The sequence below is a fragment of the Embiotoca jacksoni genome, unplaced genomic scaffold (assembly GCF_022577435.1).
Source record: "Embiotoca jacksoni isolate LCO1_2020_lvr unplaced genomic scaffold, fEmbJac1.0.p SCAF_7, whole genome shotgun sequence".
In the NCBI taxonomy this organism is placed as follows: Eukaryota; Metazoa; Chordata; class Actinopteri; family Embiotocidae; genus Embiotoca; species Embiotoca jacksoni.
This window is the reverse complement of record NW_027185425.1, coordinates 18,304,349-18,320,928: the sequence shown is the minus strand read 5'-3', so window position 1 is coordinate 18,320,928 and position 16,580 is coordinate 18,304,349. Positions and strand designations below refer to the sequence as shown.

The window sequence follows — 16,580 nt, the reverse complement described above, 5'->3', positions numbered from 1 at the left end:
TCACACTGTATAAAAGCTGCCATACGGAGGAGTGACGTTGAGCAATGCTGAGCATCTTTCTTTGAGTGTACATGTATTTGCTCCTTCTTGCAAGAATAAATGTCCGATATGTTTGATTTTGAATCCAGCCTCTGAGTAATTTTTCTAACACCAGGTCACCACTGCCAAAATTCCTAGGTTTGCTAAAACACTCATTGAAGGGGCACAGTTCAACCAGCTGGCAGTGATCCTGTCATTTTACCCAAGTCTCAGTTAAAAGTATAACATCTAAATTATTGGAAAAGATCAAATCATTTAGAATCAAATTATTTTAAAAAGCCAGGTGGTGAGTTCTGCGGGCAGACTGCAGCCAGGTGTTGAGACTGGGGAGTCTGCTAAAACGATCATCACCGCAACCTCTTGTGGGAATAGGACCGGAGATAAAAACAAACTTTCCACAGTGTTTTAAAAAGTTAAAGAGACAGTTAGCTTTGGTAAGCTCGGACTGCTGGAGAGCTGTCATTTGTTCCTACGTGAACGATTATTCTGCTAATGGTGAACGGGGGCGATGGGAGTAAGTCCTGCAGCTCATTAAAAACATTTGAGTCTGTGGCACCGGGGAAACAGCGGCTGACCGTATTGAAGAAGCGCACGTTTTTGATGATGGAGTCTCTGACAATCACCGTCGAGGAGGAGAAGAGCGGTCGAGGGGCTGCAGGCTGGGCTCTACCAGGAGAAGACAAAACACCATCAGCATCCACCCCGGGTGACGCATTCACTGCCTGAGGGTTGCTGCTCCTGGCCGGTGACTGTCGCTGCAAGGACGTGGCCTCCATCTCCGTAAGCGGGTTTCCTCCAGAGTTTCTCCTGATCACGGCCTCCTTCAGCAACCTACGGCGAGTCGATGACAACTTCATTACTGGAGGTGGTCGTTTGTTCTTGTAGCCTTCGCTCCACAGATGGGTCGGCTGGGAATCATCCGGTGCCGGAGGAGAGGAACTATCCAGTAGTGCTACTCGGTCCAGTAAACGCAGGACCACGACGACGTCTGATGGGTGAGCCGGAGCCTCTTCAGGCAGAACTGCACAGCGGTTTGAGAGCTCCAGCACAGGTTGGGATGCCACTACGCCCGAGTGGCTCCCGCCGCCACGCACTACCTCGGACCAGGATAAATGCATCCGGAGGTTAGTCCGGTTGGGTGTGGAGGTCAGAACAGGAGCCTCGGTTCTGGCTCCCATTGGGGCCCACTCAGTACCAGACTGTGTTGCACCCAGCACCAATGGAGCACTGGGCTCAGGTGCTTCTACACCTATGGTGGGGCAGAACACCACCACCTCTGCCTCCTGTTCCTCTGGTGGTCCTTTCTCAACCCGGCATCAGACTATCCACTCGGGCATCAGATTCAGCAGCAGCTCTGGCACTGGCCGATGGCAGAGTTGGAGACAGCAGCCTGGGAGAGCCGGGAAGAGGGTGAAAGAACCACCGGTGCAATAAGGGATGCCTGCATATATGAAATATGTTTGGACTGGGCTAGGACGGCCGCCATCAAGTTGTCGATCAGCAGTCGGTGGATGTTGTCCTTAATTTGCCAGTAAGCGATGTTGCAGGTGCTGTGTTGGTGTTAAAAATGTTTTGAGGGCGACGGGCTGCTAGAAGTGGGCTAGCTGCTGATGGCCACCAAGACAGGAGGGTGGACGAGCAGCCAGAGGAAAGGGACGAGGAAATCGGATGAATGTTCGTAGCAGTCATGGGAGTCCAATTTTCTCATAAAAGTAAGCCACACGAGTAAAAATAAGTTTGAACAACAGCTCGCCCTCGTAATTCCTCTTAAAAAGCCCACTTAAATTCCATTCAAATCCGTTAAAAGTCGGTCTTAAGCTAAAGGTTGAGAGACAGCAAATCTTGGCAGCGGCAGCAGCGGCGGCCTTACCGGAAGTGCATCATTCTCACTTTAACAAAAAAAAGATTAACAAATGTAGAGTTCAATTGCTGGTTTAATGCAACGTTTTATTGAGCAGCCTGCAGAATGGAGCTGCTGATTAGAAACTCTCTTCCTCCACCCAAAATAGCTTGTGTTAAGAAGCTGATTTAACTGCTTGACCTGTTGTTCTGCTGTTAACAAGATGCATCGTAGTAGTATTCGTAGTATTTGTATTTGACAAATGAAGAAAACAATTAGAGTAAACTCATCAATTCAGTGAAGTTTTGACCAGAAAAAGCAAAACATTATAAATAAATAGTACAAAAAACTTGCAGATAATCACATTGATATTAAAGGAAAGGAAAGCTAATACAACATTATCAAGTTGTGTGGTTGTGTGTGTTGATATCTTTGGTGTTGCAAACTAAGTCAGGTACCAGGGGTCTGAGGATAAACAGCGTGTTGTACAGATGGTAAATCCTGACTGCTGTAGAAGCCAAACACTTTATTTTGTCTTGCCCTGATTAATTGGAGACTTAATTAACAAACAGATGTACTTGTCTAAATCCAGACACAAAGCAGTATCTGTCCAGAAGGTGTGAAATTCTTGCTGGGTGCGCTGACATTTCCTGTAAGTGTGAATCATTGTCAGCTTATGAGGAAAGGTCAGTCAGTCAACAAGACATGCAAACTAATTAACCCTCCTGTCATGTTCGTTTCTCCCTCCTTACGTTAGTGTTCCCGGTCAAATTTGACTGGTAAGTTTTAACTGCTCTTACGTTAACACAGAAACCATTAATCATCACCAAATTTTATTTAACACCTTTTTAAGCTGTAAACAATGTCTCAGACTAGTGGTTTACATGAATAACTGCTGTGAATATACAAAGAATAGACCCTGAAAATGTATTGCTAAATTAACATTTATTGTAAAAAAAATCAAAATCAAAACAGAGACCAAATTCACAGAACGTCATGAATAGTCATCTGTATGTCTGTGTGTGTTCATGCACAGGAGTAGAATTGTGCAATTAGGTCGGAGTGTGCCTTGCAAAACATAGGCATCACATTTGTAGTATTTAAGTCCCCACCATGGTGAGCTTTTGTTTCAGCAGCTCCTGACCACGCATATGATGTAAAAAGGTTATCACGTGATATTATGCCCCTTGAGACCGGCTGTCATGTGCTGTACAACACGCATGCCCTGTTTTTTTTCCTGGCCTTTCAGCAATAGGTTTTCCCGTGTAGACCTACATATTACAGGCATAGCTGCTCCTGGCATCACATGCTGCCCAGATCTTGATTCCATACTTGCCTGGTTTGCTTGGCATGTACTGCTTGAATGGACAGCGACCTCTAAAAGGGACCAGGCGCTCGTCGACTGTCACCTCAGGGCCTGGATTGCACATCAGTGGTAGGCGCTCCACCCACCTGACCCAAACCTTCCTGATGGCAGCCAGTTTGTCATTTCAGCAGGGGACATGTCGTGTATCTGTTATCAAATCGGATAATTGTAGAGAGGACATGAAACTGTTGTAAGGACATTGTTGACCGGAATATAGGCCTCCCAGACTCTGCATCCCACAGACTTTTTGTAGCCTCATTGTTTGACCGATATACTCCTGCTAGAATCAACAGACCCATGTAGGCTTGGAGGTCTACCTGGTCCAATGCTCTACACTTGTTCCCCCCAAGAGTTGGAAGCTGGACTTGATGTCATCCACACGAGATGTTGCATATCATGTTGGCCCTGGCGTCATCCTTATTATGTTTTCAACTCTCACTCTGCCTCCTCTGTCCTGGGAGGATGAATACCAGAGCAAGTTGCCACCCTTGGACTGGTATGTCACCTCAGGTGCCTGTTCCTCTGGTGCCACTTCCTCACCATCTGTTGACTGGTCAGTCTCATAATTGTCCGGATCAAAATCAGGATCAATGTTGTCTTCAATTTCTGAGACATCTCGCTCTATCTCCGGTTCAATCTCCTCTTCATCTGGTTCAAAGATTCAGTCCACAGACTCTCTGACAAAATCGCCTCATCAGTTGCCTACTCATTGTGTTCACAGAGTAAAATGAGAGCAAGGCACAAATAAAGGTTTATATAGGGGGAACGTGAGAAGATATGAAACATTGTTTAGTCTGGAAGGTGTGGTTCACGCGATAGAGATGGGTTCCCATAACAAACACCTGTTTTTTTTGTTTGAAGTTTGAAATTTGAAATGTGTACAACTTTATATATGGAGCTGTGAACAGGTGTTCACACAGGTGTGTGTGTGTGGGAGGGGGAGGGGGGTGTATGGGAGGGGGGTTGTTTTTGTGGATTTTTTAGGTGTGTATGGGGCTGTTTTCCATCTGATGAATGGACATAGTCTAGTGTTTCCCATTCATTTCCTATGGCGGTCACTTTTGACCGGGAACAGCACGGGTGTTACAAAGTTGACTAAACCACAAAAAATTCTATGAAAGTGGTGATCAGCAATTTTATATGTTCAAATGGCTAGTGTGGAAGATATCATAAGGCCTTGAGGCAATCAGATGTAAAACACAATATTTATGATTGATTCAAGTTGTGAATCGGTCAGATTTGACCCGAACATGACAGGGAGGGTTAAAATAGTTATGCTAATGCACATCAAAGCCCATTTTTAATGAGGGCAATAGAGATAATCATTATCTCAAAGAACTTTCATTTATTGCACTACAGTTTGGACCAGTGAAAACATTGGGGTGGAAAACTAAAAAGGCCATAGAGCCAGGTCGGCAACCCGCGGCTCTGGAGCTGCATGCGGCTCTTCATCCCGTCTGTTACGGCTCCCTGAGGCTTTGACCAAAACTATTTTTTTGTATATTTTGCCAACTAAAATGTGTGTCACATCCTATTACGTCGCTGTGAGGCGCCTTTCCCTGCAGGTGACTAATCATGATTTGGAGACCCCAGAAAATAGTTAATTCTGTGTGGACGTATTCATTTGCGTTCACTGCCAACGATGCTGGCCTACCTGCATGCTTGATATGTGGCGATAAATTAGCAAACAACAATGTAATGTCGAAAGACACTTCCAGAACAAGCACATAGCATTTGCTGAAAAGTATCCAGCTGGAGATGAGCGAAAAAGAGCGATTTCTCAGCTGCTGCAGCAAACTGAGCAAATTAAATGTACTTTCACGAAGTGGATCAAGTCTCCAAACTCAACTATTGCTGCTAGTTTTGTGGCAGCTCATGAGATAGTAAAGCGTGGAAAGCCGTTCACAGATGGAGAATACATGAAAGAATCATTCACTTAAATATCTGAGCATCTATTCTCGGACTTTAAAAACAAAGGTGAAATTGTTCAGAAAATCTGAGATATGCCTCTCTGCAGAGATTGTTAACGACATGGCAACAAACATCACCAGTCAGCAAATTGAGGACATCAATTCAGCTCCAGCATTGTCAATCGCCTGTGATGAGTCAAGAGATGTAAATGACATTGAGCAGACAGCACTGTTATGCAGATGTATGAACTCTGATGGGCCGCAGGAAGAAATCATTGAATTAATACCGCTAAAAGGGCAAACACGGGGGGAGGACATTTGTGAGGCTGTTATGAATTGTTAAAAGCTAAAGAGATAAACAGGACCCGCATGGTGTCAGTGGCCACTGATGGGGCTCCCAGTATGAGAGGAGCACAGAAGGGATTTGTGACTTTACTTCAGAAGTCACTGGATCGAAAGCTGCTGTCGTTTCACTGCATCTTACACCAGGAAGCACTGTGACCTCAAACATTTCTCCCAGAATGTACGGAGGTGATGAACCTTGTTATTCAGATAGTGAACAAAATAATGGCAAAGGGATTAAACCACCGACAGGTCTGTTTGTTATTGGAAGAAGTGAACAGTGCATATTCAGATCTCCTGCTGCATAACAAAGTCCGGTGGCTGTCCAGGGGAGAGCTGCTGAAACGGTTTGCTGCTTGTCTGGAACCGTGAAACCTTCCTGGAAAGCAAAGTCCTCACCTATCCTGAGCTGGGAGTACTTTGAACTATCCTCGCCCAAACATCTTTGTTTTGCTTTGTTGTGTTGAGGATAGTTCAAAGGTATGTTATGCCAGGGATTACAGATGTTTTTTGTGCATCGAAATAGAGACCTTTAAAAAGTATCCTATGGAGAATATAATGAATCCCAAGATGCTGACTAAGTTACACTGTATTGATTTCAGGAACCAGTTGCTAATACAGGTGTCAGTCCAAATGAGTGGGGTTTCTGTTACCTAAAAAGGTAAAGAGCTTTCAAATTGAAACAGATACAGGAAGTGTTACGTTTGTATTTACGCGTAATGCAGTAACTACAACAGGGCAAACGGTAGTGGATCAAAATGATAAGCTCTGTTTAATGCACACTGTTACCACACTGATGGCTTCTATCCCACAGCAGTATGGTGGTACTTAGTGAAAAATAAACACTTTGTGCGTTGTTCTGCAACAGCTACAGCTCTCCGGTACTTATAGCGCACTGCATGTTTCCATACTTGACAGTGTGAACGCACTTATGCATTTATGTATTTCAATTAGTAACTGTTAGTGTTTAAGTACACAGTTTGGAACACAACACCAGTCAATCACTGCTGGATAATAAAACCTTTTCATGGCAGACATTTTCTAATCATCATTGTAGGGAAGCAAAATGTCCCTCATGAAAAAGGTTTATACTGTCAAAATGTAATGAGGGAAGAAACCAAATACATGATGTAAGTTGAAGAAAAAAAAGACCTTTACGTTGTACAATGATTGCTTCAATAACACAATCCAGGCAGGTGAACACAATGATGGGAAAAACATACATGGTGGTCTGCTGTGTTGCTGGCACCGTTACTGAGCGGCTACCCACCAGCTGAGCCTGCAGACTCTTACACACAAATGATCTCCACCAAAGGCCTTCTTTAATCTATGTTCTTCTCTGTACTTGTGCTTTGGCGGTCTTGTGAAATGTCTTCAGTCACTGCTCAAGTACTGTTCCAGTTCAAAGTCCACTTTTATTCAAGTACAACTAAAATAACCACAAGCGTCATTGCTTGGACTACTTTATATGAAAAATTCTTTCAGAGCCGGTTTGTGTGGACTTTGAATGAGGCCAGTTTTCCCAAATAATGAAATCTTCTGACATGGAAGTAAGACTGAGAAATCAAAAGTCATGATTTATGCATGTAGAAGTTTCTCCTACCATTCAGACAAAACTGAAGCCAGTAGGGTCAGCTATTGTCATTTGGCCTAGATACACTGTAGATATACAAGAAGCTGAGTATCTGCTCTTTGTTTAGGTGAGGATACGTCAAAGGTATGTTATGTCAGAGAATACAGATGATTTTTGTGCATTGAAATAAGAGACCTTTGAAAAGTATCCTATGGAGAATATAATGAATCCCCAGGGCTCACTAATGCTGACTAACCTCCACTGTATTGATTTCAGAAAACTGTTGCTAATAGGGGTGTCAGTCAAAATGAAAACTTCCACAAGACCAAAGAGATTTCTGTTGTCTGTGAGAAGCGGCCTCATGGAAATGCATGCAGATATTTCCTCAAAGGGAAGTGAAGCTTTGTTCTCGGTGTACAAACACTCACTGTGATAAGGTTGGTCTGAGTATTGTGGTTCTTGCACATCTTGATGTGCAGGTACAGTAATAGGGTGTTTAGCTCAAGTATGAGCTAAAAGCTAAGTAATTAATTGACTGAAAATGTAACACTGTCTTCAAAATGTATTCAGAATTATAAAAAAAAGTCATCAGAAGAAAAGTTCCCTGGCTTCTTGCTGCTTTGCTTGCAGACGGTTTCTGATCCACTTCTCAGAATGCCCAAGTAAAAAGAAAATGTTGGTACCACTGTGCTTAATATTCAGTATTCCTTCGTGCTAAATGAAGACGCCCCCAAATTACACCGGGACTGGATTAAGTGACCGTAAAGACTCTTTTAAAGAAGATGAGATGAACTCTTGGGACAGTCTCGTTCTCCGAATGCATGCTTTATTCATCTGCCCAGCTGACAGAGTTATGTAAGATGAGCCAGTTGGATATTTAAATTTAAATTCATGAGACACAAACAGTGTGACAATAATGCCAATACTCAGAGGACCTGGTGTGCCCTGCATGATTACCACTGCTGCCAGCTAATCCAACCTGCTGATGATGCAAAGCAAAAGAGTGTAAGTGATTGTGACAACATGAAAACAACACGTTTACCCTCACAATACCTCGGTCAAAACTACACGAGTGACACAGTTTTTGACAATCTGACACAGCACTTCAGTCATCATAAAAACCTCCAAATGACAAAATAGTAAAAACAGGTCATTTCTGAGTGAGCCTGTTTCCTCCTGAGAAAAGCATTCGAGAAGAGAGATGTGGCTCCACTTTAGAAGGAGCATTAAAGCACATGGGGATCTTTACAGAAGACAGAAAACCCCAGAAGTCGCTGTGGCCTGTCATTATTTTTAACTTTCATGAAGTTTTGAGTGCTGTTAAGAATCACCATTTGAACTTTAATATACTTTTTTAGGGTGTTCACAGTTAGAGCAATGCTGCACTATACACAGTATTATATAAGAGCTATTATGTGACACATGAATTGGACTAATCTAGATGACTATAAAAAAAAAAAGATGCCCCTGACTGTTCTTGAGCTACAAATCAATCAAACTCAAAACAAGGCAGACTTCTGAAGCGTAATGACTCTGGATCAGGTATTTTGGGCGTCATTAAAAGTGTACCAGATGAAGTATAAGCAGGACCTGGTCGCACTTTACCAACTGAAGTACAGACAACTGTTACTGGAGTACTCTGATACTGAAGGAAACCCATAACAAGATAATACTCAGGCAAGTTCCATGCTGTGTTCCAAATGACATACTTCCCTTAGTAAACTAACAAATAGTACTCTTTCATGTTTGGACTCCCACTTGTGTAGTGCGGGAATTTTGGCAGGGTAGCGTTATCTCAAATCTCACATTGCTGCTCTGCACTGACTGGAAATAACCTCAGCATGTGTACACACCACCCACCAAAATATCTGCAGCTTTAATTATTTTACCCAGAAATAAACGTGTTTTTGTGCCCTCTGTTAAACACACTCAACAAACACACTGATATGACTTCTATCATACTGACAAAGAAACACTTTAGTGAGGTTCAGCTTAGTTTGAAAATACTGTACTTCTGTGGCCCCGCCCCCTTCCTCTACGTAGCCAAGATGGCGACGGTTTAGAGTGGAGAATGTCTTCAGAGTTTCACACTTCTTTTTTGGGCCATTTTGAGTGCATCATCCTGGTACTTGTAGTTCACTGCATGTTTCTGTACTAAACAGTATGAACACATTTATGCACTCAAAATAGCGAGTGTTAGTACACTAGTATGCAATTTGGAGCACAGCATTAGAGTTCAAACGAGTGACTTGTTTTTCTTTATGATTTATGGGCGTTTCTTTGCAATGGGCAATGAGAACTGTAATGAGAACTAAGTCACACTTAATCTCAAAAATTACTCAAATATACATACAAAGCACCTTTAGCCTACCAGCAACACTGCTGCTGCTGCTGCACTTTATTTTCAAACTAAAAGTCCAACCAACAAAAATGTTTTTTGTCTTTTCTAGTAAAAATGGGCATGAATGTTGAGGGGTTAACTGCCTCCATGAGCTGTTTGTCTCAACCGGTGCTGCTGCAACAGTTGTTGACCTCATCTCTGGTGGAAATCATACCCAGGCGCCTTGTTTGCTACTTTCAATAACAATAACAAGGTTTTAAAGGGGATTTGATTGACCAGATTTGACTGTAAAATTTACATTCATCCCGTAAAACATCCTCCATCAAAGGACTTAAATATAAAAGACATATGGTCATCTGTAGGTGTGTCATCTGTGGCTGTGTAACAAAGTACTGTACAAGAAGATGATGATAATGACTGTTGCTAACCGTATCATTACATAAACAAATATTGCTGATGATTACCACTGTCTATACCAACTTCCTCGATACAGAAAAAACCTAATGCACCTTAATCTGATGCAAAATTGGTAAAAATGTTTACCTTTTCACAGTCAATCACTACTTTGCACCTTCAAAAGCCATGAAAACCCTCAAATTGCAGTGCTTCTTTACGTAGATGTGTATAATCAGTAGAACTTGCTCTATTTACACAAGTGGGACAGGTGGCTTTAATTGTATTCATTTTTTTTCTAGCTTGTGGACAGTTGTGTTAACGCTTCATTTTACATGCAAATCTGCAGCACATCAGCTGATGTGGGCGCTGTGCAGCTTTATTTATTGATGTGTCTGAAGCCTGAAGGTTGATCATGCCCTGTTGAAACAGAACTGGCTCAGATTAGTGGTCGCTGAACAAGCAGAAGGACGGTTTACTAATTATCTCTCAAGCAGATCTCAGATTTGAAAGTTAATGGGTTTAAACCGAACTAATTTATTATGTTTAATGGAGTGCCCCAAGGTTCCATGCTCAGCCCGCTTTTATTTTATTTTTACATAAATTATTCAGGTACTGATATGCATATATATGTGGTTGTTAACACTTTGAACTAAATCAATTATATTGCAATCATTAATTCAGATCACATAACATACATTTGGTCTACTGTCCATCCAAATGGGAAATTAAAGGTTTATGTTTCTCTGCTTTAGATTCTTGAAAGTCACTGGATACAACTGAATAAAACAGAGAAGAAGAATAGTGTTTCCAAGAAATCAGCAGCGTCCCCTGACTTTTGTGATCAGTTCTTATCTACACAGCATGCCAGCAATGATCCCAAACACACATCTTATTAACCTTTTTTTGCAGTCATAATAGACGAAAGAGAAAAACTAAAAACTAATTTCTGAGCACACCGGCACTGGAGAAAATGTGTTAACTTGTTTGTTTTTGCACTACCATCTGTGTAAAATCATAACATGCTGTATATTGATTATGCCTGGTGCACAAATAGAACTGAAGAACATTTATCTTAACTTGTATCTAGAGGGAAAGAGTTGTGTAGATGTTCTCGTTCAAGGCTAACACACCAAACTGTGCTCCTCCGGCAGTCTGTTGTTACTGTGCTGAGCTACTTTTTGAATCTCCTTTTTTTTTTTTTTTGCCTAAGCTTTTCTCAGCAGGGGCACACGGTGGACGATTAGAAACCCAACCAAGCCTAACTGTCAACAGACATTCCTACCCACAGAGACCACCAGTTAGTAAAAGGTTAGTTGAGGTTTCCTGACATTGTTCAGTGTCAACTGTTATTTAAGTCCCAACAATTTGACCTTCTAGGACACATTTGCCCTTTATTTGGATGGATGGCAACATCCTTGACATTTTAATAGTGAAGTCAGAGAACTCCAAGATTATTGACTGCATGGTTTATCAGCAGTTGCTATGAGAAACACATGAAGAGGGCATAAAGTAAAACACTTCGAGCTGCACTAATTGATATATTAATAGTCAAATGAGAATGTTTGATATGCAAAGTGTCACTTTTGGTGACGAACCTACAGAAAATCCTGCTTGGATTTAGGGTCGCTCAGTCACTGAAGGGCGGATATCAACAGTTGAACACTAGCAAATATGGAGGAATAGAAGCTGGAGCATGAACAATAAAATTAAAGAAAGCCTGCAACGGTCAATTTCCAACTCAGCGTTGAACTCTGCTCACATTGAAGGAGGGTCTCTGTTGTTTACAGCTTGGCGAGTTTTGGCGCACAACATGCATCATTTGGTGGTTAATGCCGATTTGCTGCTCCAATAATTTCAAAATTATAACAATTCTCTATGTAAAATGGGACCTTGTATGTTCATGCAGGGTATTTGGGATTGGTCATACCAGGCTGGAAAAACGTTCAATTATGCCCAAAACTGTCAGAAGAAAAGGCTTTTCTTTTTACTGTAGACTTCTGATGGAAATCAAGCATTACAAGCCTCACTGGCCGCTGGAAACTCTAACAACCCCTGGGCAATTCAGGAAGTTGCTGCCTTTCATTCTACATGTTCACAGCAGAAAAAAGAAACACTGGCTTGTTACTTAGTTTTCATATTTATAGAGGTTTGATCTCTATTGGGCTAATTTGTTAACACACACATGCGTTGCCTGCTTCAGTCAAATGCACCTACCATATGAAGGGCATATTATCGTTCACACTAATTTCCTGTCCACTTGGAGTCCATAATTTACCTTCAGGCTACAACAAAGTAGTCAAATCTGCACTGCTTTTGAATTTAATCAACAAGTGACTGATATTAATTGGAGAGTGTGAGAATTGCGCTTCAACACTTTTAATTAGATGTTTGTATTCAATTGCAATGACTTTACTTTTCATCTTTTACTCTCTCCACAATACATAACTATGTATGTCGGTTGCAGATAAACCCTCTGTGTTTTTATGAAATCCAGCTACCACAGGCAAAAACCTTCCTTCAACAAATTATTCATGTTTAAATATATTTCAGACTATGAGGCTTAACCAGCAAACCATAAATGAAGCAACAATGGTGTAGATTTGGTTTCAGTTGTGGGGGGCAGACAAAATGAAAGAAAAGACAAACAATAATTTACCAAATTAGTCTAAAATATTTTATATTTTTGGAGATGATGAAAGTACAACAAAAACTGGAAATACTACGTTAACCTCTGTATTGTAACCCTACTCGTATTATTTATGTATACTAGGTATTTCTAATAATTGTTGTATTTGCATTGTTACTACACAGAGCTTACTCTGACTGATGATCAGTTATTGTATATTTTTTGCAATATGCTAACTGTGAATGAAAATTGACAGTAATGTAAAGACATTTTTTACACTTTTAATCCATCACTCCCCATCAAAAATGATTGGTCCCAAATTCACTCTGCAGCTTAACAATAAGACCAAACTAATAGTCAATGAGAGCCATCATCAGCAACAAGTACAAGGAGTCCTGCAGCATATTGTATGACCCCCAAAGATCTGATCATCAGAATCAATCTGGGATCACGGGAAGAAACAGAAGACATCAAAACACCCTAAATCCAGTGGTTGTGTGGTTTTCCTCCAATATGTTGGAAACAATTAGCTGCCAAGTACCTCGAAAAATAGTGTGGAAGTGAAGTGAAGTGAAAAAAAGACAAATTAATTGGTGCCGGTGCATTGACAGGCCCGCTGTGACTTTTCAAATACAATACAATACAAATATTCAGCATTGGATAGATCACAGACAGCATAGAGGCAACCAAAAGTCAAGATGCAAACACATCAAAGACGGGTATCCTTATCTTTATGCAGAATTTCAAGGTCCGCGAGTTTCAGTTGTTATTTTATCTATTGTTGGTATCCTCAACACACAATGTTCACAAAGGCTTATGGTATCCTGTTTCATTGAAAGCTCATGAAGTGAACAAAAATATTTAGAAGGCTGATGTAAAAAACATTATTTAAGATTTAGCAATTCATTACTAAACACATTAATTACATTTATATATCTAGTTTTTGGTCATGGTTTTAATATTTTTAAAAAAAATCTGGAAAGTGCAATGTAACCATTACCAAATTTCAGGTCTCAAAACAGTAAATCTTAAATGGTTTGCTCTGACTTTAGCAGTCGATAAAGTGCTTTGCAGTATTTCCCACGCATCCTTGCCATCAGGAACAACTTTTCAGTGTCTTACCCAGATTGAACCACCATGGTCAGTGGGCAGCTGGATCTAATATTTGATTCCCAAGCTGTCAATCATCTATATGTTAGCTGAAATCCAAGACCCAGGCAATTATTACCAAACCAGTTTCAACAGCAGCTCTTTTTTATAACAATACTGTAGATTGTGACCCAGGTGAAGTGGACCATGAGGGCTGCAAGGTCAGAGAACAATGTTCAGAGAGACTACAGTGAGAGGATTTTACTCAGGAGTCTGCTAAAATAATACAGCTAAAAGCTCCCCACAGTACAACAGCCTGACCTTTTGTGGAGGACCATGCTCATTCGTTCAGATTCTGAACACTAAAAGACCTGATGGCCGTTATACTGCCTGTTCAACAAAATATTATTTAATAGGACTGGCTGAGATAAGCATTCTCAATACACAACAGCTCTCCCCATCCAATTTTTGCAGGCTGGCGGGACGATAAAGCACACATCTACGTTGGCACATGCCCGAACACACAATTATATTACAAAAATTCAGCCAAATGGATGACCAACTAAAACCAGCAATGAACCAATTAAATCTAGAAGCACACAAAACAAGAGCCCCTGAACATGAAAAATATTCAGCAGTCAGAGGTTAAAGAGCAAAAGAAACATAGAAAATTTGCCTGGTGTGGCAATTTGTTACCAATATCATTTTTGATGTGGAACATTTAGATAATTATATTATAAAAGCCACATTGCATGTATTTATGTTTTTCAGGCCCCCTGTATAATCTTGACCCTAACAACATCAGAAGGTACCTCTTCTTTCAATGTTACTTTTTCTATCATTAGAGTTTCTGAATTAAATTGTTTTAAGTGTCTACATGTGAATGCTAATGTTAGCTAGTTATTAACTTTTGGCTTAAAACTAATTTTACATGTACATAAAGTGAACATCTGTTACATTTAAGCCAAATCTGTTCACACAATGCTGATTAAGCCTTTTACTGCCAGACGAATCACTTTCTAAAACACTTTGTAAGGAGTTTTTGAATCTGGTGTCTGGTAAGACATTCCCACAATGACTGGATGAATACAGGCGACTTCCAGTTTAGCCCGATGCTTATTTGAATGGGGGGGAAAAAGTATAAAAACTTGCAGCTCTTCTACAACGTAGACTTCCCAAATGTTATCGGACCAAATGGATCAAATGCTTATAGTGAAACAAGTCCTTTTCACAGGGGTTGTAAAACAACTTTAATCAAATTTATGCAACATTTTACAGCTGCAACAGCACCAATGGAGCCGGCTACGGTGGCACATATGCAGTGTTTTTGTAATTACTCTCACTGGCAGAAGGGGGAAACAAAAGCTTTGCACTGCAGGTTAAAGTCATAGTTTAGCTAAAGCTAAGCTCTATCTTACCCTAAAGTATTAGCTTACTAGCTAAATAATGTTAGCTGGCTGATAGCACATCGTTTCAGTTCTAATGTTGAATTGGCATTTTATTACTAATATAAACTGTGATCTAATTTTAGCTGCCGCTGGTGCTCAGTCATGATCAGTGAAACAATGGAACATTAATTGTTGTGGTTTATTATTTCATGGATATTTTGGTTAAGTCAATCTTATGCATTGTTTATATTCGCTTTTATAATAGTCAGCACATTGTGACAGTTAAGTTAACACAAACTTAGGTGGTCATTTGTCAGTAAGGTACAGGCAAACAGGCTGATTGGTAGTTAAATGTCTGCCCACCAACATTTAAAAAATGTCTTTGGTTCTAGTTCAGCATTGTGTGGGTCTGTATTTCAGTGGATATGATGGTCTGTTGTTGTTGTTGTTGTTGTGTTGGACTGAGTCAGGAAAACTTTTTTAGTGACCCCTGAGTGCAAAAGTTCCCCCGTTAGCTGCTGTAAGATTCATCATCACCTACAGACTGCAGACGTTACAGTAAACAAGTTCAATACTGTAAGAAGTGGAAGACGTCACGTGCCTGGCTTACAAATTGTATAATCTGTATTCTGGTTACTGGTTCAAAGTAGAAGAGCATTCATTTACTTTGGTAGTGGAGTGGTTTTATGACAACAGCTCTACAAATGTACCTCAAAATCTAGCTGAGGCTGCTGATTAAAGGTTAGTTTTTTTTGCCATTCTTGATATCAGATAATTTAAAAGCATAACTGCAGCATGTAAATGACAAAACAGAAGTCAAAACACATCCAATTAGCAACCAAAGGAACATTTGGGACTGATGAGGAACTCCTAAAACTCCATTAAAACGCTGCATCCGACATTCAAGATAATTTCCACTTGAGGAGCCTGAAAGTTGAGGAAGCTGAGAGTTGTGTCTTTGATCGTGTTATCTCCAGTTGTACAGGTGGACTGAGGCTGGCAGGGCAGCCGTACCTCACGGCCAGCAGATGTTTATTATCCCTCCACTGCTCTGAGCGACTCCCCGGCTGCCCGAGGTGATCCGAGTTACTGATTCCAAAGTGATTAATGCTGACTTAAAGCCTTTCCTGCACTGCAACGTGTTGAGGGAGCTGGAGGTCCTGTTTAAGGCAATTATGGGATTGTTCCAGGCTGTGAGGAAAGAGTGAATCACAGATGTGTCTTCAGTGAAAGCTGAAAAAGTGGTTGACATAAACATTCAGAAAATCCTGGTGGAAGGAGTCTGTCTGTTGTAATTTGTGACATTTGTGTTGTTTCTGTACATTAGTTTCTACTGCACATCGTTATCTTCTTTCATGAACTCAGCTCTATGCATCACCAAACACACTGTAATCCATACCAATTAGGGTTATTTACCTGTTAAAATGCCACAATAATGGATTGACATTGTTTTTGCCGGCAGGTGGAAAAAGATCTATGTCAGAGAAGAAAACAGAAACCTACAGCACATCGTTTTTCTGATGTCAGAGGCTGAAGTGGTGTTCCTATTGATTACCTTTCTTAATGAAATGTTCACAGACCTTTGGCAGCCATTCAATATATGCTCCTGTTTCCATTAAAGACTGGAGTCACTGAGTGATTGTGTCATGGAGTACTTCACAACACTGCTT

General features: G+C 40.8%; 1 pseudogene; it reads right to left on the bottom strand.

Annotated features, from left to right (window-relative positions):
* Nucleotides 1-2,979: 2,979 nt before the first annotated feature.
* The window catches only part of LOC138214754 (uncharacterized), a 59,731-nt pseudogene continuing 46,130 nt past the window's right edge, over nucleotides 2,980-16,580 (bottom strand).